Source organism: Callospermophilus lateralis, chromosome 18, assembly GCF_048772815.1.
Source record: "Callospermophilus lateralis isolate mCalLat2 chromosome 18, mCalLat2.hap1, whole genome shotgun sequence".
NCBI classification, from domain to species: domain Eukaryota; kingdom Metazoa; phylum Chordata; class Mammalia; order Rodentia; family Sciuridae; genus Callospermophilus; species Callospermophilus lateralis.
The window spans coordinates 37,586,637-37,611,392 of record NC_135322.1 but is presented as its reverse complement, the minus strand read 5'-3'; positions in this window follow the sequence as shown (position 1 = coordinate 37,611,392).

Below are 24,756 nucleotides of genomic sequence, written 5' to 3'. Positions count from 1 at the left end.
CTTTTCAAGCACTGGGAGGCACCTCCGTGTACAATGGGAAATAGTATTAAGGAGAATGTAGATGTGGCATTAAATAACACTAAATCACCAAAGGACAGTTATTCCTTTTTCAATTATCTTTTAAGCCTTTGGATAAAGCAAGGAGAATGTCTCAGTTTGGTGCTAATAGGTCTTTAATGCCTCTCTTCCATCATATCTCCCTCAAACGAATGCAGACGTAAACACAAATCTCCAACTGCAACAGTATTGAACCAGAAATCGCCAACCTTGTTTTGCTTTCCCTGTATTTATTTTACAGTTGTCTTCTAATTCAGCATCTCCCTGAATTTTTTTTCCATTTACCATCATGAGATAAAGTTTACTTTAAAAATATACACATTTTAAATTTGATTTTTTTTAAAAAAGTGAGTTTGTTTGAAAGGAAAGATTAAGTCACCAGTAGAGCAGGTGGCCAGCAGATGTGGTGGGAATCGTGCAGGTGGTATCCAAATGACCATAGGACGTGCATGTGGTAGGCTTCAGGGACTGAGGGAACCCCAGCTTGTTGCACAAGCAGCAGCATGTTATTAAATCGCAGAATGAAGGCTAAGACTGTATAGATGGAGAGGAGATCAGGTCTGAGCCCCACATCCTGCAAGACGAGGAAACTGAGACTCCAAAATGTCAAGTGTCTGCAGGTGTCAGTAGGGGAACTGGTACTGGGCTCCATGACCGAGTACCAACTGCAGGGTTGCATATCACAGGGTTGCATATCATGTCACAGGTTGCTTCTCTTCTCTGATTGACTCAGTGAGGTAGAACATCTTGCTCCAGTAATGTGAATAATGAGTCCTTTGGATCCCGGGGCTCTGTCTCTGATTTCACCAAGTTCTCAGGGGGAGGACCATTTGTTGAAAAATCACAGAACTTTCTCTCTAGAAATAAGACGACAACATAGTTGCAACTTCTACAAGTGGCTACCAGGCTGCTACTCCAGCTTTCTTTAAATACATGGTAGGATTTTATACCCCTGCCCCTGCTATGTTTGGGCACAATTTTGCTCTGTGATAATAGGTAACATTAAGCTGTGTGGGGTGGGGGGTGGTGCTGGGAATGGGAACCAAAGCCTTGAGCATGCTAGACACGTGCTGTATCCCTGAGCCATTCCCCAGCCTCAGTCTGGCTTTTGTCACTGGGTATAAAGCATCTGAAGTTCATCCACGCTGTTGCTCGATTCTGCAGTTCCTTTTTCTCCCAGAGTTGCATAACTTAAACAGATGGAGCAAGGTGTTACCTATTCACCAGGGCAAGGACATCTGAATTTTTCCTTGTCTTCTGGCAATTCTGAAAAATTCATTACATATTTAACTTCAAGTAAATAATTTTAACTTCAAAAGTAATATTTAACTTCAAGTTTCTCTTAACATGAGGGCAATATTTCTCATTGTGATTCTGAAGGCCCTGGGTGAGCTGGCTCCTGCCACTGACACACCCATCTCTCCTCTCCATGCCTCTTGCCTCTGGGAAAAGGCTAAGTGGCCTCTCCTCCGGCCTTGGCACTCTCCATTCCCTCCAGCCTTTGCTCCGACTCTCCCAGAGCCTACCTGACATCTTGGCCCAAGAACCCCTCCCCATTAGGTACTGGCTGTCCCCTAGTCCACGTAATTCCTCCAGAGCACCTACCCCCAGGCTCAGTTTTGTTAGCTTTTTTGCTTCTTGAGGAAAAAGGCCTTGTCTGTCCAGTCAAAATCTGAGCCAGGGTTCTGGTGTCTGGGAGGTATTTGAGTAAATAATATAGGGACAGTAACTTGGGCTCAGCTTGTAAGTTGTGGGTGCCAAGTTCCAAAGTCCTCAGTATACATAGGTGATGAGAAAGTTGGGCTTGAAAGGGTACCTTGGGAAACTAGCCTGTTCATTCCAAATAAAGTTTTGATTACAGCAGGCCACAAAGCAAGGGTGGAAAGACGCACCTCTCACAGACACGGGATAACCGACAAGTGTGGTCTCCACTTCTGTTTACAGAAGAACACAGGGAGGTGGCAGTTAACATTTAAAGTGCATCTGAGGGGCTGGGAATGTGGCTCAAGAGGTAGCGCGCTCACCTGGCATGCGTGCGGCCTGGGTTCAATCCTCAGCACCACATACAAAGATGTTGTGTCCGCCGAAAACTAAAAAATAAATATTAAAAAATTCTCTATTTTTTTAAGTGCATCTGAATGATCTTATCCCTTGAAGTGTCGTAGAATTTAGAGAGGTATTCCAAAAATATATAGCCTCATTTATTTTTCCTTCAGACAAGTATTCAAAACAGAATGATTGGGTATCTTCTGGATTAGATAGGTGTACAAATACATTGGTGGGTGTATCTTTTACTAGCAGTGATGGAATGTGTATAAAGATCAAGAACATCCACCATATCACACTGAGATACATTTTTAAGTGGTGGGAGTCCCAAAATACCCTTCTAGAACAACAAAAATGATACGTTAAAAGATCAACAGCTAGATGCATGGGCACCCACCTGTAATCCCAGCCACTCGGAGGCTGAGGCAGGAGAATCGCAAGTTTGAGGCCAGACTGGACAACTTACTGAGGCCCTTAGCAATTTGAGATCCTGTTTCAGAAAGGAGTGTGGGAGAGGAGGGAAGTAGGGGGCTGGCATGCTGGAGATGTAGCTCAGTGGTAGAGTACTCGCCTAGCACATGTGAGGCTCCAAGTTCAATGCCCAGTACTACCAAAACAAAATACAGCCAAACCACTTTGCTTTGTGTGTCAGGTTTCTGCCTGAGTAAATTCATAAAAGAATATACAAAAAGTGTTTGGGACTTGTTTAATGCTATGACATTCTTGGGGTTCTAAATTCAACAAATATCCCTGGAACCATTATATATACTTTAATTTTTTCTCTTAGAGCACCCCGAGTTTGATCCCCAGTGCTACATCACTGAGCTACATCCCTAGCCATTTTTATTTTTTAAGAAAGACTCAGAAATTTAGCAAGACCCTGGCCTCAAACTTGAGACACTCCTGCCTCAGCCTCCTGAGTCCCTGGGATTATAGCCATGCACCACCATGGCTGGCTAACAGGGACAGTTAGCTTAAAGAAATAAATCAAGTTTGGCACTTGTCTCGCCCAAGTCCACGCTCAATCATTCCATACAGCTTCATCAAGTGCCCCGGATGCTTCTGTTTGTTAGAAGTGGGATGCGCAGGGAGGAAATATACACACCTGCCCTCATGAAGCTCAGCAGCAGGGGAGGGGAGATGGCAAAAAGTAACCCTGGGGACAGCCCTGGCTCTTAGGGGTCATTTGACTTTGCTTTTAGCCAGGGTTTCAAGATCTGCTCATTAAAACCAAGAGTGACTCATGTAGGCCTGAGCAACCAGAATGAAGAGTGGTGGTTTCTCGGGTGAATCTTCTGGGCTCTGCCAAGCCTGTCCCCTGGCAGGGCAAGGGAAGGCCCAGGACATGGGGGAGGGCGACACAAAACCACCTCTCGGAGAACATATAGCAGGAAAAGTAGTTTGAAAAAAAAAAAAAAAAATCAATTACCTTTTTTCTTTGGCCTGAGTGTGATCCTCTCCCTAGTTGGCTGGAGGCATTGAGCCTCCTTGGAGCAAGAAGAGATCACAATCTTTACAGAGGAACGAAAGAGAATTATGCTCACTCGGTTCATGACATTCAAAATTGAATTTTTCATGGCCATCCAGCATTCTTGGAGTTTTTTTTTTGTTTAATGTTTAAAACCTCATTTTAGTTTTCTCCGTATACCAAGAGCCAAGCTTGGAAAGCACATTGCTTAGAGATCTCCCAGGGTGGAGGAAACATCCCCATGTCCCTCAGGATAAGTGGTTTGTTGCTCTGTGATAAACATGATGTAGAAGAGTGGCTTTCAAATGTCTTTCCATGACCCACAGTAAGACACATCAAATTTTAGAAAACAATTGTTACTCTTGTTATGGGTAACTACTTTCTCACTTTTATTTGGCCAGGGGACAGGTTGGCACTGCGCATTGAACTCGGGGGCACTCAGCCACTGAGCCACATCCCCAGCCCTATTTTTGTATTTTACTTAAATACAGGGTCTCACTGAGTTGCCTCGGGTTGCTGAGGCTGGCTTTGAACTCTTGATCCTCCTGCCTCAGCCTCCGGAGCCCCTGGGATTATAGGCACATGCCCCCGCACCTGACCTTTCCAGACCCTGGAAAGACAGCCCTGCCTTTGGGTTAGGCCACCAGTATTTGCAGAGAGAGTGGGAGGCCCACAGCCCTCCCCAGCTGCCTCCATTCCCTGGGGATGTAGGTGCAGCCCAGTGCTCCCCTGCAGGAGGACAAGGAGACCCCACAGCAGGAGATGAGGGGGACCTACGCGGGCCAGAGGCTGGGGTGAGGGAGCGCTGCACGTTGCCCACCTGTCAGAGGGAGGCTGAGCATGACAGGATCACGGGAGACCAGGTCAGGAGTCCACAGCTTGGAGCCAGCAAGGAGGCCAGCAGCCAAAGGGCAAGGAAGGGACACTCTCAGGGAGGCCCAGAGGCATACGCCATTTCCCTCCCCATCTGCTCCGTTGTCACTGCAAAGAGGAATTAGCTGGGCAAGTGGAAGACGGAGAAATCAGAGCCCAAATTGTTTTCCCAAAGGGGGTAGCAAATTACTGAGATGTTATTAGAATTATATCAGGTTGGACTTGATACTAGGTTGGACCGACTCCATCAGTTCTAGGTAAAACATGCTTCTAGACCCTTAGGAGGCAATGCTGGTGAACCTGGGGACCCAGCCACGTGGTAAAAACCATCTGGGGGTGGGGAGGTCGGTTGGCATTCGCCAATTTCTGTGGTGTAAATATTCCCAGGATGGCCAACTTCAAGCCACCCCTGAAGCTAGGGACTGACTCAGAGGTATGTGGACTCTGGCCTGAGGGAGCTGACCCTGGCCCACCAGGCTCTGTCCACCCTGACTTAACAGCCCAGGCTTTGTGACCAAGGGCCAAATATTCTTTCTAGCACTAAGAATTCCTTTCTCTAGATGCTGGTTTGATGACTAGGGCAATGACTTTCTACCCCATACACACGGCACCTCAGTGGGGACAGCAGGCCTCACCTGTCCCCAGCTTCTCTTCCAGGAAAATCTTCAGTCCCCAACCACCCACCCAGGACACTTTTACTTGAGCCAGCCTCCTGACAGAATCGGAGCAAACCACCCCCTGGAGGGAACTCCAGAGGTCATCCTGGCCAGCCCCCTGCCTCCAGGCAGGTCTCCTCCTAAATCGTCCTAGACACAGCCTTCCCCCTGCTGGACAGCTTGCTCCGAGCGCCCCAGCAGCCGAGTAAAGTTTTGTGCTGACGCCGCCCGTCGAGCAGGGACGATGGCAGTGCGCTCCGCCAGCTCATAAGGGAATCATTAGTGAGACGCAGCAGCGCACGAGGGCCCCAAGGCCTGTGGCAATTAATCACCTTTCCTCCCTCGGCAGCACCAGCTGTCTCAGATGCAGCCATCCTCGAGGTAGCCCTTTAATTGTCCCCAGAGAGGGCAGGTGGGTGAGGGGCCACCTGAGCTAACGTCAGCCAGCAATCCTCCCAAATAGAAAAAAAAAATTTTTTTTTAGAGTATTCAAATATTTCTCACTTACTTTCCAGAGTCTGTTATTGGTATAAAGGTTGAAGCTCAGGCAGCTTAACTGTTATGTGGAATGACCTTTAGTTTTAATATTAATATATTATCGTAAAGTCTGTGTGAATCATGAATGCAATTTTGGTATTCATATCAAATGCCACACGCTGAAGCCACTGCCACTTTTTCCCCCCCTCTCGTCCTCCGGTAGGCTGCAAACGGGGTGAATTAATATGCGTCGTATTCCTCTCCCCTTTATTTACCTAGAGAGGGTGGCCAGGCAACTTTATCAAGAGTAACATTATCAAGAGCTTTTCTGCAAGCTTTTTTATCATATTCACATCCGCGTCTGCTCGACACTTGTCAGTGTCAATCAAATCGCAATAATACGCAGATGATTTGCTCATTTGGTTTAATAAAATCTTTCTGCTTATTTGCGCTGCCTCCATTACACCACATAATTGCTGTGCCGCGGAGGTGAAAGGCAGCCAGTTGCCCGGGGGATAAGAGGAGACGATTGCTATATGAAGGATTTGTTTCTTTGCCTCTGTCTCTCCCCAGTCACTCATATTCCTAAAATTAATATTGTATTTGAATCCAGCCCTGCTATTCTTATGCAGGCTAACATTGTTATTACTTATTATTTGGATGTGAAGTCATTTATTTTTAGTTTTATGTCCAAGCTGTCAAGCTAAATTTCATTGTGAACTGCCACATACAATTTTTAACTGCCATTTAAAACAAGATTCAAACTCTAAATTATGGAGTGAGCTCATTCAAAGGGCCGGTCTGACAGGAAGTGCAGCAAGAAGCCCCGATTTCCCTGGAAATCAAAGGGCTCCCGGTGATTATGTCTGTGGGAAGGAAAGCACACAGCCTCAGTACTTCATAATCACCTTGATGGTGGCCGGACACCCAGGTTGGCACAGTGAGGGGAGGGCCGCGCAGGTGGCCATGGGGCTTGGGGCTGCGCTCAGAGACCACACAGCACCTGCACTGGAGTTGGGCGGCTGCTTGGAGACAGTCCCGGGCGGTGGGGTCCCGTGCTGTCACCTACAGCAGCCTTGCACAGGGATGCCAGCCTGCAGGACAGGAGGGACTGTCCGCCTCAGAGCCCTGGGATGGACTGACTTGGAGTCCAGGTCTGGTGCGGTGCCTCAGAAGGCCACGCTCTCGGCCTGCTGGGGTGTGGCTGGGAGAAACCACAGTTAACCATAAGTTGTTAATAGGGATGCTTCGGTGTCACCACAAAGGGAGGGGATGCTCTTCATGGAGCATCAGACTGGCCTTTGAAGTTTGGGCACCACACCTGAGATGTCACCCTGTCAGCTTAGCCAGAGCCTGGTTGTGGGGGTGCAGTGAACCCAGGGACCATGGCTTCCCACCCACAGTTGCTCACAGAGCAACCACTTCCTAAGCGCCCGTGGCAATTAACCACCTTTCCTCCCTCGGAGGTGCCTCTGTGAATGAGCTCATTAAAGGTCTGTAAAGACACCGTCTGGGATGAGCTCCTCCCGCTGATGAAAAGTGAAGGTGTGGAGACTTAAGGCGGCTAAGTGCAGGGTCCCTTTGGGGAGTTTCTAACCCAGGACCTCCCCTGTCCTAGCGTGGATGAGCAGCGACACCTGGGGTGCTGTGAATTGTCCCCAGGATGACGCCAACTTCCAGATGTAAAGTATGTTAGGTGTCACCTGCCACGCAACCCTCCCATGTAACGCAATTCAGTGGACTTTGTATACTCACAGAATTGTGCAAACGTCACCTATGTCAACTTGAAAGCATTTTCATTACCTCAAAACTCCCTCATAGGCCGGGGTTGTGGTTCGGTGTAGAGCACTTGCCTAGCATGTGGGAAGCACTGGGTTCGATTCTTAGCAGTGCATATAAATAAGTCAAGGGCCATCGACAACTAAAAATATATATATCAAAAAAACCTCCCTCTTCCCTGTACCCCCCCCTGAGTACCCTCCCAGCCACAAGCAACCACTGTTCACTGTCTGTTCCAGTAGATTGCCTTCCCAGGACATTTTGAAGAAACTGATCACGTAACACGTGGTCTTTGGCGACTGGCCTTTTTGACTTGGCAGATGGTTTTCAAGGTTCTCCTGTGTGGAGCGCCTGTCAGAATCTCATTCCTTTCCATAGCCACATGATCATCCATGTTTTGTTCACTCGTGGGCATCTGGTTGTTTCCACCTTTGCTGTTGTGATCACACCTCTAGGAACGTCCGCGTCCTCCAGGTCCCTCTCTGAGCTCCGCCAGAATGAATTCCACTGACGCACATGGCGTGGGCCGTGTACCTTTCTACTACAGATTTTGTATAAAGACCAAGGACAGGATCAACATTGAGCTCCCCAGTTCTGGGTGAATAAGAACCTTCAGTTTCTCTCCTTGCCTGCACCCCCGACAGTCCCCCACCCACTTCTGTCTCTAGTTTGGTTCCCCTCAAATGCACCAGAACTCACTCGGCCCCTCCTCACCCATGAGTGCCATTGATTACTGTCTTTTTTTTTTTTTTAATATTGTCGATGGACCTGTGTTTTATTTTTATGTGGTGCTGAGCATCAAACCCAGGGCCTCACACATGCTGGGCAAGTGCTCTACACTGAGCCCCAGCCCTGATTACTGTCTTTTAAGCAGGGAAAAGGCGACTGAAAGCCATGTAACACAGGATGACCCTGAACCCTGTAAACAAGGTTCTTTAGAAGCCCCCAGAAAACTATGGGAGACGAGAACACATTTTTCTTACCATATCGCAGCTACTCTTAGATTCTGTCAGGACACATCTGTCCTCTTCAACCTGTCAGAAGGGCTCAGCTTTCTGGTTGAGGTTTATACAGAGGCTGTAGACTAGTGACCCTGCAGATGTCATGAATTAAACACTTGATTTTTAAGGATATTCGAGTTTTCTATAGATCTGCCATCCAAAAACAATTAAAAGTTCCCAGTTTTCCTTGAAAAACCAAAAGCCCCACAAAAGTACCCCATGTCTATGTTCAGTCCCGTTGGCTGGAGCCGGGTGGTGTCTGTACCTTGCTCAGCCCCTGTCTGGCCCACATCCCTTTCTTCTGTGCCCTTTCTGGCCCCGGGCTCTAGAGTGACCTCTATGCAGCACAGAAGAGGGCAGATGTGAGGAGGGAGCTGGGCGCTGCCTGTTGAATGTGGTCAGGTGGCTACTGGGGCCTCGGAGGTGTGGTGGGTGAAGCTGGAGCCCGGGAAGCGGCCATGCTGCGGTGTAACCCTGCGGCAGTGATGTGGCCACCCAGAGCGCCAACCAAGAGGATGACTTGTTCATGCCACAAGTATTCACTGAGCACCCACTGTGCAGATTCCAGATCCAGGGCCCCTGTGAACAAAACAGATAAGCACTCCTGCTTGTCTGGGGAGGACTTTCAAATGGGAGAGAGAGATAAATACAAGATAAATAAGTCAACACCTGGTTTGCTCAGGAGAGGGGGGCCACGGAAAAGCAGGAGGAAGGAGAGCGTGGGTAGAGGTGGACAGAGCAGGGCGGGCTATGAGCCAGAGAGTGGCCCGCCTTGCTGGGAAGGTGATGTTTGAGTAAAGGTCTGGAGGAAGTGAGGAATGTAGTTGCCTGGAAGAAATTTCCAGGGAGAACGGCAAGTGCAAAGGCCCTGTGTTTGGTGTGATCTGGGGAGAGCACAGAAGCTACAGTGGCCAGCAATCCACTAAGGAGGAGGGGACCGCATAAGGCCTTCGGGGACATCGTAAGGATTGCAACACTGGATTTTACTCGGGATGGGAAACAGTGGGAGTTTGAACAGATGGGTGACATGATCTGGGTTAGGTTTTAAACAGGATGGTGTTGGCGGTGTTTACTGAGCAAACATGGAGAGAGCAGTCAGGAGGCCATCGCCAATCCAGGTGGGCCGGCAGGGCAGGCCAGGGTGAAGCAAGCTTGGTGCTGGGCAGAGACTGTATCCTGGCTACAGCTGTGGGCGGGGCTGACCCTGAACTGCTGCTGAAGGGGGTGGGAGAGGAGAGGACGACGAAGGTCGGGAGCCTGGCCATTGGGAAACAGGAGCTGGGGCTCGGGGGTCGATGGCCCTGTGGGCTTTGCCATGGCCGCAACTGAGGGAAGATGCTCACGGGAACCAGGCGTGCAGAAGGGAGGTTATGGCTGGGGACCCAGGTTGGGAGCCACAGGTGTGCAGAGGTCACCAAGCACATGAACGCAGGCAGAAAAGTGGTCCCGGGCTGAGTCCTGAAGTACCCAACATGGAGGCCAGGGACACGTGGAGTGGTTGGCCATTAACCCCCTGGTTAGTGTGTGTTCCCCAGTGAGTGGGGGAGCCCCCTCTGAAGGGAGGAAAGTTGGGTGGAAAAAAAGTTCCACTAACTGACTTCTATGACTCAACTATGGAATTTTCTGTGCTTTAACTGCTCTGGTACCAAATCTATAGCCTAAGTTTAAACATTTATTTTAGATAAGAGAGATATTCACCATAAAGTCCAAATTCAATGGTCCAGGGGTTTCCCTTACCCATGTCCCTCAGCCACGTGGCTCTGTCCCCAGAGTCAGCCAGGCACCCAGTTGCTTGAATGTTCTGGAGCTGTTCTTGGTGTCGTCACTGGCCTGCTGCCAAGCCACGGGGACGCGTCTGAGGCGTGTGCCATGAGGTGTTCCATCACTGTCAAGACCAACGGTGCACACCTCCCCAGACCTCGGTGGAATGGGTGAGTCGCTCACCGTGGGGCCCTGTGCAAGCCAGAGGCCTGGCCAACACGGAGCTGAGGTTGCTGCTGGCACAGCAAGTGTGTTAGGTGTTTAATAGTAAACGTCTTATACGTAAGTAGGAGTGCACCCTAACACGATGATCAAATTACAGCATAGTGACTACATAAACCAGCGTCACCGTCATTTATTATTGCCATCAATATTTATTTTCTGGATGTAATTGTATATGCTGTACTTCTTTTTTTTTTTTTTTTTTTTTTTTTTGTGGTACTGAGGATGGAACCCAAGAGTTCTTCACCACTGAGGCACATCCCCAGCTCTTTTATTGTGAAATGGGGACTCTCTGTGTTGCTGAGCTGGCTTTGGAAGTTGCCATCCTCCTGCCTCAGCCTCCTGAGCTGCTGGGGTTTCAGGTGTGCACCACGCCCAGCACATTGGTCCACTTTTATAGGGCTGGCAGCACCGTAAGCTTGTCTCCACCAGTATCGCCATAAATGCAAGAACATGTTTGCCACAATGTGCCACCGGCTGTGACGGCACTAGGCTGTGGGAATTCTCTGGCTCCGTTATAACTGAATGGACCACCTTTGTGTCTGTGGCTCATCATTGGCTGAGATGTTGTCTGGCACATGACTCTATATTCACCCATTTTTACACAACAGTAGGGTATTCCTAGTGTTCATTTAACTTATTTTGAAGATCATTCCATATTAACACATTAAAAAAAAAAACTTGTTCTTTTTTTCCCCTATATTTCATTTTCTGCTTGGCTGGCTAATAAGAAAATTTCAGCACAATCAGCCCCTCCTCTCTCACCCGGACACTGACATTGTTTCCAGTCTTTAGCTGTAGTTATTAACCTTGCATACCTGCATGAGTATAAATCTGCTGGATAAATTCCTAGGAGTGGATTTTTAGGTCAAAACAAATGTGTGAGGGCTGGGATTGTGGCTCAGTGGTAAAGCACTCACCTCACATGTATGAGGCACTGGGTTCGATCCTCAGCACCACATAAATGGAAAAGGTATTGTGTCTACCTAAAACTAAAAAATGAAAATGCACATTTGGTTTTTTTAAAATATTTATTTTTATTAGGAATCAAAGATGTTCCGATTCCAGCTCCCACAAGTTAAAAGTGCCTGTTTTGACACATTTTCCAACAAATTATTCTGTCTTTTCCATCTGAGAGGTTTAAAAGAAGTTTTAGCCTGCGTGTGTGTTATTGCAGGTGAGGTTACCTATCATTCTTGAGAGTTTCCAGAAGTGTCACTCAGCAGAGTAACTCTGAGCAGCATGTGCCCTAGATAGATGCCCCATGCTCTTGCCTTTTTTGGCCAGGGAGGAAATGGAGAAACTCATTCCCTGAGGGTTTTAGTTCCTAAAAATGGAATATTCCTGAAATTATTTGCTTTAAGAAATGGAAACCAGGTGTGGTGATGCACACCTGTAATCACAGCTACTCAGGAGGCTGAGGCAGGAGGATTGCAAGTTTGAGGCCAGCCTGAGCAACTTGGTAAGACCCTATGTCAAATAAAAAAGGGCTGGGGATATGGCTCCATGGTAGAGCACCCTGGGCCCAATCCCTAGTATTGAAGGAAAATGGAGAAGCAATATTTTCTCCAAAAGCGTGACTCGTCAGTGAAAGTATGAGCCTCTGTATTGATTCACTCATTCAGCTCGGCATCTACAGTCTTGTGTTGCTTAAGAGTGGAAATGTGTTCTGACAGAGGCAGCATTAGGCAACTTCATTGTTGTGTGAACGTCATAGCGCACTTACACAGCTCGGATGCCTAGGATGCACTAGGCAGTATTATCCCAGGGGACCCCTGTCCTACATGTGGCCTATTGTGGATCAAGAAGTCGTCATGTGGTATGTGACTATACTGAGTGGGAGTCTGGCATCTACCAGGCACTGGTGGGCTTTGAGGACATGACCGTTTAGAACCCTGTGCTTGCTGGGCGTGGTGGCACAAACCAGCAGTCCCACTTTCACAGGAGTCTGAGGTCACAGACTTGCTTGAACCTGGCCGTGTGGGTCCAGCCTGAACAACAGAAAGACCCCGTCTCCAAACATCATTCTGGCTGGTGGGTGGAGCCGTTTTCTCTTTGGTGCTAGGAACTGAACCCAGGACCTTGCACATGCTAAACACACGCTCAGCTTCTGAGCTAAAGTCCTTCCAGCCCCAGGGTGCCAAGCCACTTTTGCTAGCAGGCCAGTCATATTTCCTTCCCCCAGCCTGCCCGTCTTTCCTGCTGGGTACATATCACAGCCTGAGGTCTTCACTTTGGTTCAACAATGAACTTGATCATTTTCTGGAGGCTGATTTATTCCAGTGCGGAGAGCTCCAACCCTTGAACTCCCTGTGCCGTTGCCTCTGGAGGAGGACCCAAGTAGAAGATAAAACGCCTCTGCTGGCCCACGTTGTTCTGTCCCTCCAGATGCACGCGTGGGTACAGGTTCCCTCCCACCACGTGGAATCTCCCTTTCCCCTTCTTTCACTCCTGCAACCTGCTAATGATCAGCCGGTTGCCTCTGTGCTTGACTGTGGACAGATGGGCCATCTCTCTTTCATTTCCATGTTTGATTTAAAGAGTGGGGTGAAGAGTATAAATAATCTTATGTATCATCAGCCTTAAAATCCTGAAATTACTTTGGTCTTTGTTGGTCAGCAAATAAATTAATTTTCACTTGAAGAAACATCATTTTTAATGCCTTTCATTCTGGCCTGGCCTCCTGCCACGGTCCAATTACTGAGGTAACCATCACCAGTGAGGGGACGCTGGGAGCCGTAGATCAGAAATTGTTTACCAGAGTTGCAGGCATCGATTTATTCAAGCTGTCTGACACAGTTGATCATATTTTATTTTCCCAGATCTTCTCTCTCGAATTGATTTTTTTTTTTTCTAGAAAGTTTTTAATACAGGTTTATTCACCTGGCTAATCCATTTATCTTCAGTTCCACCTGTGAAGTCGAGAAAATCTCTGGGGTGATCTGAAGGAGGAGAGGCATTCACTGCATGCCCCACCCCTGCCTCCCACCACTTTCCTTTGCACAGGCGCGTGCACACCCTGCACACTCAGAACATGCTCGCCGGACGCCTGTCTCTCTTCTTCCACGGCTGGGTGGGCTTCTTGAACAGGTACTTGGAGAAGGTAGAGACTAGCAGAGGGATCTGTCAGAGGCTCTTCACGTGGTGCCCATGACTCTCCAACCAGGCCCAGTGTCACCCAGGCACTGATGGTTACCAAACTATTGAGGGCTGACATCCCGGTCCTTCAAGCTTCCCTTTCGGGATGCGTGACCAGCTGTCCCACGCGTAAGCAGAGACAACAGCTGGGACCTATGCAGGCAGAGAGTCACTCTGGCAGTCAGAGGTGTCCCCAAGGCTTCCCAGAGTTTTTACCAAGGTGCCACTGTCCTCGTGAACTCCCTGCAACACAGGCTCTGAGAGAATCGCTGACGGAGAGTGTCCCTGGGCTCAGGCAGAGGTGGCAGAACCACACAGACGTGACTCCAGGTGACCTCCTGTGCTTGAGGGGGTTGATCTCTCCTTTATATATAGTTGTGTTTTGAATACCCACCATGCACCTCGCCCACAGGTTTATTTGCAGAGTGCCAAATAATAAAATGTCCTTCTGCTGAATAAGACGGGGAGGTCATGGGTGCCCCGAGGGGCCACTCGGCCAAACCAAGAGGATTGTGGGGGAGAGAGCTTTTGTTAATGAAGAGGTGAATTTCTCACCAGTGCAAGACTCACAGTGTAAATGACTAAAACGGGGTTGTGGTCACCTACTGGTATCACCTTTTGAACCCTCAAGAGGGGGCCCAGGCAGGGAGGGACTGGACTAACTGCTTTCTTTGGCACCTATCACTTCCTGTGACTTAGATTGCAAGCTCTTTGAAGTCAAATACCACAAAAAAGGACACGTCTGGTAAATCTGTTTCCTTTGCCCAAACAGGTTGATGGCTAATAGATTACCCAGAATCCCTCAGGAATGTATGCCTCTAGCCCAGATGGACAATATTTAGCTGCAAGGTGGCTAACGGACAGCCTGGGGGCCATTTTTTGTTTATTTGTTCTTTGTGTTAGTTTTGAAGCAACATAACCAGACAGGCATTTGGCCTGGTCACAGCACCGGGAGTTTTAGATGAGCTGGCTCATACTTGGCTGGATTCTCAGTCACTTGACCTTCTGGTCTCCTAGAGCCAGGCACATTGTGCCTGCTGCTTAGAGAATTTGTTAGATCTTCATTAGCAAAGACCGCTCACAGAATTGGAGATGTGGATCAGGCGTGGTGGTGCATGCTTGTGATCCCAGCAGCTCACAGGGCTAAGCCAGGAGGATCACAAGTTCAAAGCCAGCCTCAGCAACTTGGTGAGACCCTGTCTCTAAATTGAATATTAAAAGGGCTAGGATGTGATTCAGTGATTAAGCGCCCCTGGGTTCACTCTCTAGTACCCCCCCCCCAAAAAAAAAAGGGAATTGGAGACATAGGGGCCCATTTTCAGCCTAAGAGAGGTTGTACCATCAAGAGCCTCAACCTTCATTTCATCAGCTCATGTTTTTGAGGCATCTGCGATTGTTGTGTGGCCCGATCCCACCAGAGTGGAGGCCTGGCTAGCGCCATCAGATTCCCCCTACTGCGAACTGGGGCTGCCTGACAGAAGGACATGAGGAACTAAGCCTTGCCGGGAAGGGGCAGGTTTACCTGTTATGGGTCAAATGAGAGGGGAGGAGCCACAGGACTGATGTCTCCTCAGCACCTGAGACCCCAGGACTTCTGCCAGACCCCAGGCTTTTAGACCATGGATATCTCCAACTTACGGTGGTTTTTTGACTGTGTGTGAAAGCCAAACAGAGTAGAAATCATACTTTGGATCTTGACTTTTTCCTGGCTAATGATGTATGGTACAGTCATCTCGTGATGCTGGGCAGGACAGTGAGCTGCAGCACTGGCTGTGACCCTCGCCTCCTGGACAGCCTCACTCAGCCCCAGTCCACTGTGGAGTCTGTTCTTTCCCGTCATGTGGGGCTGGCCAGTGCTGTGGCCATCACAGGTTGGGGACATCCCGTAGCCTAAGGATCTGGAGACTGGCAGAAGTCCTGGATCACGATGACTTCCTGACGGGAAATATCACCCAGCAGGCAGTAAGATGCCAGGTCACATGGAAACGGGCGAGAGGAGCAAGGGATCACCCTGAAAAACACAATCTCGAGTCATCTGCGCACTCCAGCTCTGACCTCTGGCCTGGTCTCCCCACCCTGCTCAGTTTGGTTCGTCCTCCACTGGGAAGGCAGAGTGAGCTACACTGCGGTCAGGTCAAGCCGCTGTTTCCCACCCAGCATAGAGCACAGGTCCAGAGGGTCCCTGGAAATCTACCCACAGTACCTGCCCACGAGCTGAGCTCCCCCTTGGGCCCCACTCTACACCACGCTTCCCCTCCAGCCTCATGGACTCCGCTGTTCCTGGACCTTTGCCCACTCCTGCCCTGGGGCCTGTGCCCTTGCATGTGGAGGACCAACCAACTGAGTAGGGTGGGGAGACCAGGCCAGAGCTCCCTTTCCGTGTGATCTGGCATCGCTCTGCTTGCTGGGTGATATTTCCGGTCAGGAAGCAATTATGACACACCCTGTCATTAGCCCACGTTTCTGCAAGGGGTGCATGTTGCACAGGTGGCTGGGGTTGAAGGACTGTGGCCCTTCCAGAAGGGGAGAAGAGCAGAGGCTACGTGGGGCCTCCTGCCACTCCTCTGCTGTGTGATTTGTGGTAAAAAGACCCCAGGGGGCCCCAACATGCATTGTGCAGCTGTGGCTGGGTGACAGTTGCAGAGTTAGGGTTTCCCCTTAGGCTACAGGATGGTTGGGATTTTCCCACCTGGCCCCCAGGGCCCCTCACCGGGGTCATCGGCTTTCCTGCTGGACTCTGCTGATTCCTGGAGACCAGTGAAACCGGGCAGAGGGGTACCTTTGCCCACCCTGTGGTTAAAGCAAGGGTTTATCCCGAGAAGTTGAGTCATGAGACTCTTGGGTGATGGCCCAGCTCTTACTCGACTGTGCCATCAGAGGTGCTGCTCCTGCCAGAGACACCTCCACCCCACAATCCCCCTGAGCTCATCCCTGGTCAGAGATGACGTGCCCCTGTTGGTAAGCCTGTTACTCAAGTGGGAAACGTGGGGCTGGCACTGTCGATGTGTTTCTGGGCATGCCTAGGGTGGCACCTGGGCTGGGGTGCAGCCATCCCCTCTCCTCCCGGCCCTTCCCGGCCCCCTCGTTTCTCCAGACCCAGCCTGTGGAGGACTGAATCCCTCACTCTGCTCTGGGCCGACTGGAAACGCCTTCATCAGCACTTCATCCCTTTCATGTAGGGCTTTGGGCCCTCGCGTGTGCGTAGAGGGTTAAACTCCATCGTCATTTTTAGTTTAGGGAATGAAGATTCTAAGGCTGGGGTTTGGGGGGTTAAAGCCATGGATTTTCTTAAGGGACAGCCCTGAGGAATGGTTTTTGAGATAATCATGGGCACCCTAGACGAAGGGCTGGTAAAAATATTTCCCTTGAATCCGTGTACTTGAACCCCCATGGGGTCCTACCCACCTTGAGACTGTTTAAGGAAAATAGAAAACCTTTTTAGGAATAACTTTTTTTTCATGAATGTAAACATACTCAGGATTTTTTTTTTTTTTTTTTTTTTTTTTTTTAAACAATGTTCTCTATGAGAAATATACTTGGGTAAGTGAATTTATTTGGCTGCTTGCATTCTTATTGCTGCCCACCAGAGGGCACTCGGCCACTCACCAAGAGGAGCTGAAGTCGCCTCTCCTTGGGTTAAACTCCCCAGAGCCTTTCCAGGCTCAGAAGAGTAGAGAGGCCTTGCCTGAAAGGGGAGGGCCACATAGAGGGTGTCAGAAGAGGCTGTGGCCTTTTACTGGGGAAAATGCAAGTTACATTTGTGTGAACTCTTTGGGTTGTCCTCCTTCCTGTCACCTTTGAATCACATTCCCAGAGAAAGCAATGGGACACCTGGTTTAAACAATCCTTTACAGACTTTATTTCTTCTTTTGGGGCATGTTAAGAAGTGATTTTTGGGGAAAAAAAAGAATTTTGTATTTTGTCACATCAAAGAAAAACGGGCTGGGGTTATGGCTCGGTGGTAGAGCGCTTACCTAGCATGTGTGAGGCACTGGGTTCGATCCTCAGCACCACATAGAAATAAATGTCCATTGACAACTTAAAAAAAAAAAAAAATGATTCTTAAAGAGTTTCCTGTGTACTAGGGACCTGAGGCCTTGGCTTGACTACAGGTGGGAGCTAGGTCTCTAAATTCCCCCAAATTTGCTGTCCTTGAGGTCCTGCTTCTTCCAGTCACTGACATTTACTAATATGGCAACCACAGTTTGCCACCCAGTGTCTTCTGAACCACAGTTTATTTCTTCTATTTTTAAAACAATTCAAAATAACTAGCGGTAAGTATCTAGCAGTGGCCATGAGAACAAGCCTAATTTGTGGACTCGCTGATATTTGTGAGAACAAGTGCTGACAATGTTAGCCTTAGAAAGGGGACATAGAAATGACCCAAAGGATAGCTTCAAACTCAACGCATATGTACAGTAGCCAGATAACCTGTGCTAGCATAGTGTGTGTTGGGTTTTTTTGTGTTTTTTGTTTATTTTTGAAATTTTTGGTTCGGGCATAGCTGTTAGGATGGAATTCTTCTAAATCAATAGCTCAAAAGGTCCTGATAAACTTTTCACCCATGAAGTATTCCCGCCCAAGGTGCCGAATCTAATCAAGCCTTCAGGCCCTTTAGTTTATGAGAAATAGAGAGATGGAGGATATATTCTATTCAACAACACCACAAGAAAACGGCCAAACCCAGAATGTAGAATATCCTGTTCTGTTCATATCCATGTCGTGGGGTGGGGGAACAAGGGGATGTTGCAGACTGCAGAGATTAAAGAGATGTAGTAAGTGCAAACGACTGAATCTTGATTGAATCCTGGTTTAGAAAAATGGTAACCGGCTGAGTCTGGTTGGGCTGCTATAACAAAATACTGGGCAGCTTATAAATAATAACTTATTTCTCAGTTTGGATGCTGGGAAGTCTCAGATGAAGGTGCCGGCAGATTTGGTGTTGGGTGAGGGCCCACTTCTGGTTCTGGGCACTTCTTGCTGGGTCCTTACATGGTGGAATAGGGAAGGCAGCTTTCTGGGACCTTGTGGAAGGGCGCTAATCCCATTCACGAGGACTCCTCCCTCATGACCAGTCACTTCCCAAAGAGCCCACACCTCTGATACCATTACATTGTTTATTAGGTTCTCAACATATGGATTTGGTGGTGGGCAGGGGGGCAAACACTCAGTCTATAGCAATAGTTGTAAAAGTTTTTTTTCTCTGCAGTGAATTTTCTTGCGTGAGGGTGAGCCTGTAGTTTTGGGCTGGACATGTCCTTGCTCTTAGTAGATACAAACTGAAGTATCTAGAGGTGAAGGTCATGATGACTGCAGCTATTTTGAAATGATTTGGGAGGAAAAATAATAATGAGTTTAAGGCTGTGTGTTGCATTCTTCTGTGGAACTGAAACTTTCTGTGATGTTGGAGTTGGGGATGGTGGCTTTAGGTGGGAGACTCTGAAAAGGAGAGATGCTCGCCTTCACCGATTGCAAGAAAGGAAGGTGTTAATGCCTAGAATGGTAGACCATGGATTATTTGTCGCTGAATGAACATTGCTTTCTCTTTGGTTTTCTGTTTCTGCATTTGCCACTCTAGATAAAACTGACCAGAGCATTTATCATCTTTCCAAAGGCTTTATACCACAGAATGAGGTGGTTTTCCAAAGGGAAGATTGCTCTTGTGCTTGTACAATCATCAGCAGGCTGAGAGGGGGTGGTTTTTGTAATGTCGTGCCATGTTCAAGATGCTGTTTGATTATAAAAGGAAATCGATTCTCTTCCAGCCCTGTATCACAATGTTATATATTGGTTGCTTTTCCTTAAGGATAAATATTCAGTGGTCCATCGGCTACTCCGACGTATTTTGAAAGGTCCTTGTCTAGACAATTCATCCCTTCACCTCTCCATCCATCCATCCACCCACTCATTATAAGGCAGGAAAAAAACATCATGTGACCTAATATAAATATAATATCAAGCTCATTTGTGAGGTTATAAGCAAAAATTGTAACAATCAGCAAGGATGTACAGAAGACAGAAACCGTATCTCTCTATAGCAGTGTTTCCTGAACTTCAATGATTCTGAAGAAACCGGTGATTTCTGCCATGTCTTGGAATCACCAGCTATGGGGCCATTACTTAATATCCTCCCACATTGGTCTCATCCTAATAATTATCCATAAAATTATGGTTTTAATGTGCTAATTATATTTTTTCTGCCATATTAAATGCATATCTAGGTAATTATCTCATGTATAGAATAACATGTGTGATCAGTGATATAAACCTAGGAATCTACCTTTCAGAGAAAGATTTAGGGGCAAATGGGTTGAGCTGAAAACATTGGCTCTGTATATATGTAAAAGGAACACGCATTTCAAATTCCTTTGTTTTGGTGGGAGGGAAAGGGAGGGGGCAGGAGGTTAGCAAGGATGGTAGAATGTGATAGATATTATCCAAAGTACATGTATGAAGAAACGAGTTGGTGTCAACATACTTTATATATGAGATGTAAAAAATTGTGCTGTATATGTGGAATAAAAATTGTAATGCAAAAAAAAAAAAAATCTGTTTCAAACCTAAACTGAAAGGTTAAGATTATTAGTGGTAATTCAGTGATCTAAATTGCTTTATACAATTTTTCCAGAGATGAAAATAATGGGTTCAATGAATATTTTGAGGATTAGAACATGATCAGCATATGAGTACTCAGAGATCACATATCTATGAGGTCCTGGTGTACAACGAATTGTTTGACGCAAGTGTCAGATAATACTCCGAAAAACTTAGAATAGCAAATGTACTGTGCAGTGATTGAAAGTGGTTTTTGGTTTTTATAGTAAGGTTTAGGAAAATTTTTTTCTTTTAAGTGATACTTTTTGAGGCTGCCTCATTTCCCTTTGAATAAGTCATCCTGACTTTCATAGTGAGCTGTTTTACCCTATTTTCTGTTACTATAACACAGTTCCTTACACTGGGTGATTTATAAAGACGAGAGGTTGTTTTAGTCAGCTTTGCATTGCTGTGACCAAAAATACATGACAAGAGCAATTTTACAGGAAGAAAAGTTTATTTGGGACTCTTTTCAGAGGTCTCAGTTTATAGATGACCGGCTCCATTTCTCTGGGCCCCAGATGAGGCAGAATAATCATGGTGGGAGGGTATGTGAAAGAAAGCAGCTCAGGATCTGACAATCGGGAAGCTGAGAAAGCTCTCGCTCACAGGGGACAAAATACACCTCCTCCAACCATTCCTATCTGCCCACGGTCACCACCCACTCCATCCATTCAAGTAGATCAGCGCACTGATTAGGTGAAGGCTCTCATAACCCGATCATTTCACCTCTAAACTTCCTACCCTTCCAGCCCACTCCAGGATGACTAATCCAGGCTCAGGGGAACTGCATTAATCAATCAGTCCTTTGATCTAATCCCCCTTAAAGGTCCCTTTACCTCTTAATATTGCTAGACTGGAAATCGGGTTTTATCGCGAGCTTTGGAAGGCACAAGGCACTTTCAGACCACAGCAAGCAGCTTCCCTGGTGCGGAGCTGGGGGCTGTGCTCTGCTATCTCAAGTACATACTCCGTCCAGGCAGGGGCTGGGGGCTGGGGAGACAATGGAGGGCCCAACAGATATGGTTCCCCCTCACAAGCTTAAAGGATGGTGTGGGAGATGGACAGCAGTGGAGTCATCCCCCAGAGCAACAGCACATTTCCCTGAAGTTGTGTGTGAGCTGAGGGGGGAGGAGAGACCCCATCCCATCTTGTGGGGCGGGAGGGGAAAACTTGACACCTCCAAGGACTGGAGGGATGCTGGAGCCTGGGGCAGTGGGACAGGACTCCAGCCGCGGTGAGGAGTTTGGTCTTTGCCAATTTTAGGAAAGTTTATTTGGCTCATGGTTTCAGAGGTGATGTTCCTTAGATGGCCGAGTCCATTGCTGTGAGCTAAGGTGAGGCAGAAGGGGTGGCAGAAGAAGGCAGGTAGGACAGTGTCACTAGGGGAGGGGGAGGGAGAGAAAGACCCCCTCACCACAGACAAAATGTAAACCCCTAAAGCCAACCCCCATGACCTGCCTCCTCCAGCCACACCCCACCTGCCTACAGTTACCATCCAGTTAATCCCTGTTAGTGGGTTAACTCTGATTAGGTGAAGGCTTTCATAACCCGATCATTTTACCTCTAAACCTTCTTGTATCGTCTCACACGTGAGCTTCTGAGGGATACTTACAAGCTAATCCATACCGGGTACATAAACTTTTTTTTAAAAAAAGTTATTTTTTAGGTGTAGATGGATACAGCACAATGCCTTTATTTTTATGTGCCGCTGAGAATCGAACCCAGGTCCCCCATGCTAGGCGAACGCTCTACCTCTAAGCCACAATCCCAGGCCCAGGTACCTAACCTTTAGTGTCTATAGAAACTCCCCACAGTACCCATCCCATACAGAACTCATTTTCTTCCCATTTCCCACCCTCTCCAACCTGCTTATGGTTCCGCCTTTCTCATCTCACTGCATGGCTTCACTTTTCATCCAGTGGCTCAACCCAAACATCTTGGCATCATCCATGATATCCCCTTCTTCATTCCACTATCCCCACATCTAACCCATGAGCAAGGTCTGTCCTCTTTACCTCTTAAATATCTCTGGAACACGGTCAGTTCTCCATCTCTACCATCTCACTCCTGTAATCATCTCTTGCCTGAATGCTCCCGCCGCTCCAATCTGTTCTCCAAGAAAGTGAAGTTTTCAAAATACAAATTGAATCAAGTCTGACCTGTGCCTAATGTCCAGGGTTCCAGAGTAAATCTCGATTAGCTCAAGTCACGACAGACTTGTTCCTTTGGCCTTTGGATGCTTCAGTGGTATACAGAGACCCAGTGATGCATTTCTGGTCATTGACACATGTGGACATTTCTTCTGGGAGCTTCTGGGAAAGAAATTCTTGAGCTTCAAAGGGGACTCCTGGGAGAAAGGGGGATACTCTTTATTTTGCTAGACACTGGATGTACCTGAATGGCAGCAGCCATTGCTAACAGTCTGGAAGTGAAATTCCAGAAGCACCATGGAAAGCAGCACTTCAAGCATGGTGCCACCCCCGGAGCAGAGAAATCCCCTAGCTATGTGAGTCAGTGGGAGTTGGGTTTCTCGTGTGTCCTGACCTTGGTATGTGTCTGAGTCATCCACTGTCAAGAGCACAGTTGGGTACCTGCATCTGAACTCAGAGGTGAGATCTGAGCTGGAGAAATACGCGAGTTCTCAGTGAAAATGGAAGTTTGGGGAAGGGATGAGATCAGAAGAAATCTTGGGAGGATGAGGATGGCAAATCTGCAAAGAAGATTGGTTGGAGCTAGGATAGAGAGATGTCAATGGAGACGTCTTTCCTGTGGAAAAAAAAGACTTTCATCTTGCCTTCCTTTTAAGACCAATACTAAGGGTCTTATAACATTCCTAAGAGGATCCAAACGAGATGAAAGGAAGTGGCTCAGGACTGTTTTTAACTGTAGGAGGAAGTTGGATTTCAGAACCACCCCTTGGGATTAACATCAGGAGTTTGGCTTCCTGCCATTTAATAAGTAAGTCATTTACCAGAATCTCAGAGGCAACCAAATTGGAACAAACAAGCTGGTCTGAGAATCTCCCTTCTCTTCTAAGATACCAGAGACAAAAAGTGCCACTGGTATCTTACAAAAGGGGCAGAAAGTTGTTGGGAGTGGTCAGGGGTGTCTGGGGTTGGAAGGGCATCCCACAGGGAGGAATCATTTTGAGGAAAGGTTTGGGGGGGTATTACAGAGCTTGGGGTCTTCTGAGAAACTGGGGCACCTCAAAGACCCCTTTTCAAACCCTAATTCTTGCTATCAAGTTAGAAAGATTTTAGAATGTCCCTCAGTAACAGGAATGAGTTTTATTGAAGGGATAAGAAAAAGAGACACTCTCAAGGGAGGGTCCTCTCAGGAGAGGGACAATGTGCCTCTTCTGTATTCCAGTTTTGAGATACCAGAGAAGTTTCCAGAGAGTTCTGCCCACACTTACCTCTTTTTTGACTGACAGCAGGGTGACATCAGACTTTTAAATCCCCACTGTGATGGCAACTCTAGGTCACCCTGGCCCATCTGACTGGTTCTAATTGGATTCTTAACCATATATTCTTACAGACTTTATGGATAAAAAGAACTATCCTCATCTCCCAGACTTTAGGATATGGTAACAAAAGTTCTCCTTCAGGGTACCTTGGGCTCCTCTTATCAACATTATATTGGGCTTGCCTTTTTCCTGCAGTGAACAGCTAGTTTATTGAGGAATGCGACATAACCTGTCCACTTAGGCCAGGCAGGGTTGCAGATAAATTACTTTTTGGGAAAAAAAAAAAAAAAAAAAAAAAGCATATGGGGGTCCAGGGCAGCAGAGTGGGCCCATTTGATAGACTTATTCTCTTAACCTTGTGTTCCCACCATTCACACCTGTCTGTCCGGGACATTAAAACGGAAGCATTAAACCAAGGACAGCCTAAAGCACAGAATTGGGCTAGAGGCAGACATAGGAAAGAGGATGGGCCTTTGATGGGAAGGAAGCCAGACTAGGCTGGGTCTTGAAGCCAGGCGAGGCTTGGATTTTATCAGGGCGTGAAATGACTCCTAAGGAAAGCTTTTAAGCCATAAAAGGTCACAAAAGGTAAAGGTGTTTCAGAACAAAGTGCGGGCTGGTGCGCGAGGGGTGGGCGGGAGGACCGGGAGCTACCTGTCCCTGTGGGAGAGGCTCTCAACTCGGGCGTGTGGCAGAATCGCCAGGGGAACTTGGGACAACTGTAGATCGCTGGGTCTCGGGCCCACCCATTCCATTTGGTGCACCAGAGCCGAGCGATGACTGGAGTTTAGCTCCGGTCCGCCCACAGCCATTATCCCGTCTCCGGTGTAGAAAACGGCGTTTCTCAGCGCTCCTGAAAGTGTCCTTTCCCTCTGCTAACCCAGCCCCTCCCGTTCCGGCCTCTGGGACCCTGGTGGTCCCTACGTGGCAGCCGGGCCTGGTAGCGGCTGAGCACATCGCGAACAGTGGCGCCCCCCCCTGCACTCGAGGACCAGCCGGTGCGGGGCTGAGAAAACGCCGCAGTCCCAGCCCTTGAATGGCTGCAGCTGCCGGCACAAACCCGTGGGCGGGGTCTCCATGGTGACTGGCAGACGCTGTGGCCAATTGTATCCCGGGACTTGTTTCCGCCCCCATCCCCCCCCAAGGGGCAGACACTTCCTTGACTGACAGTTCGCTCCAGGCCCTGTTACGTAAGGGGAGGGTCAAGTGCTGCCC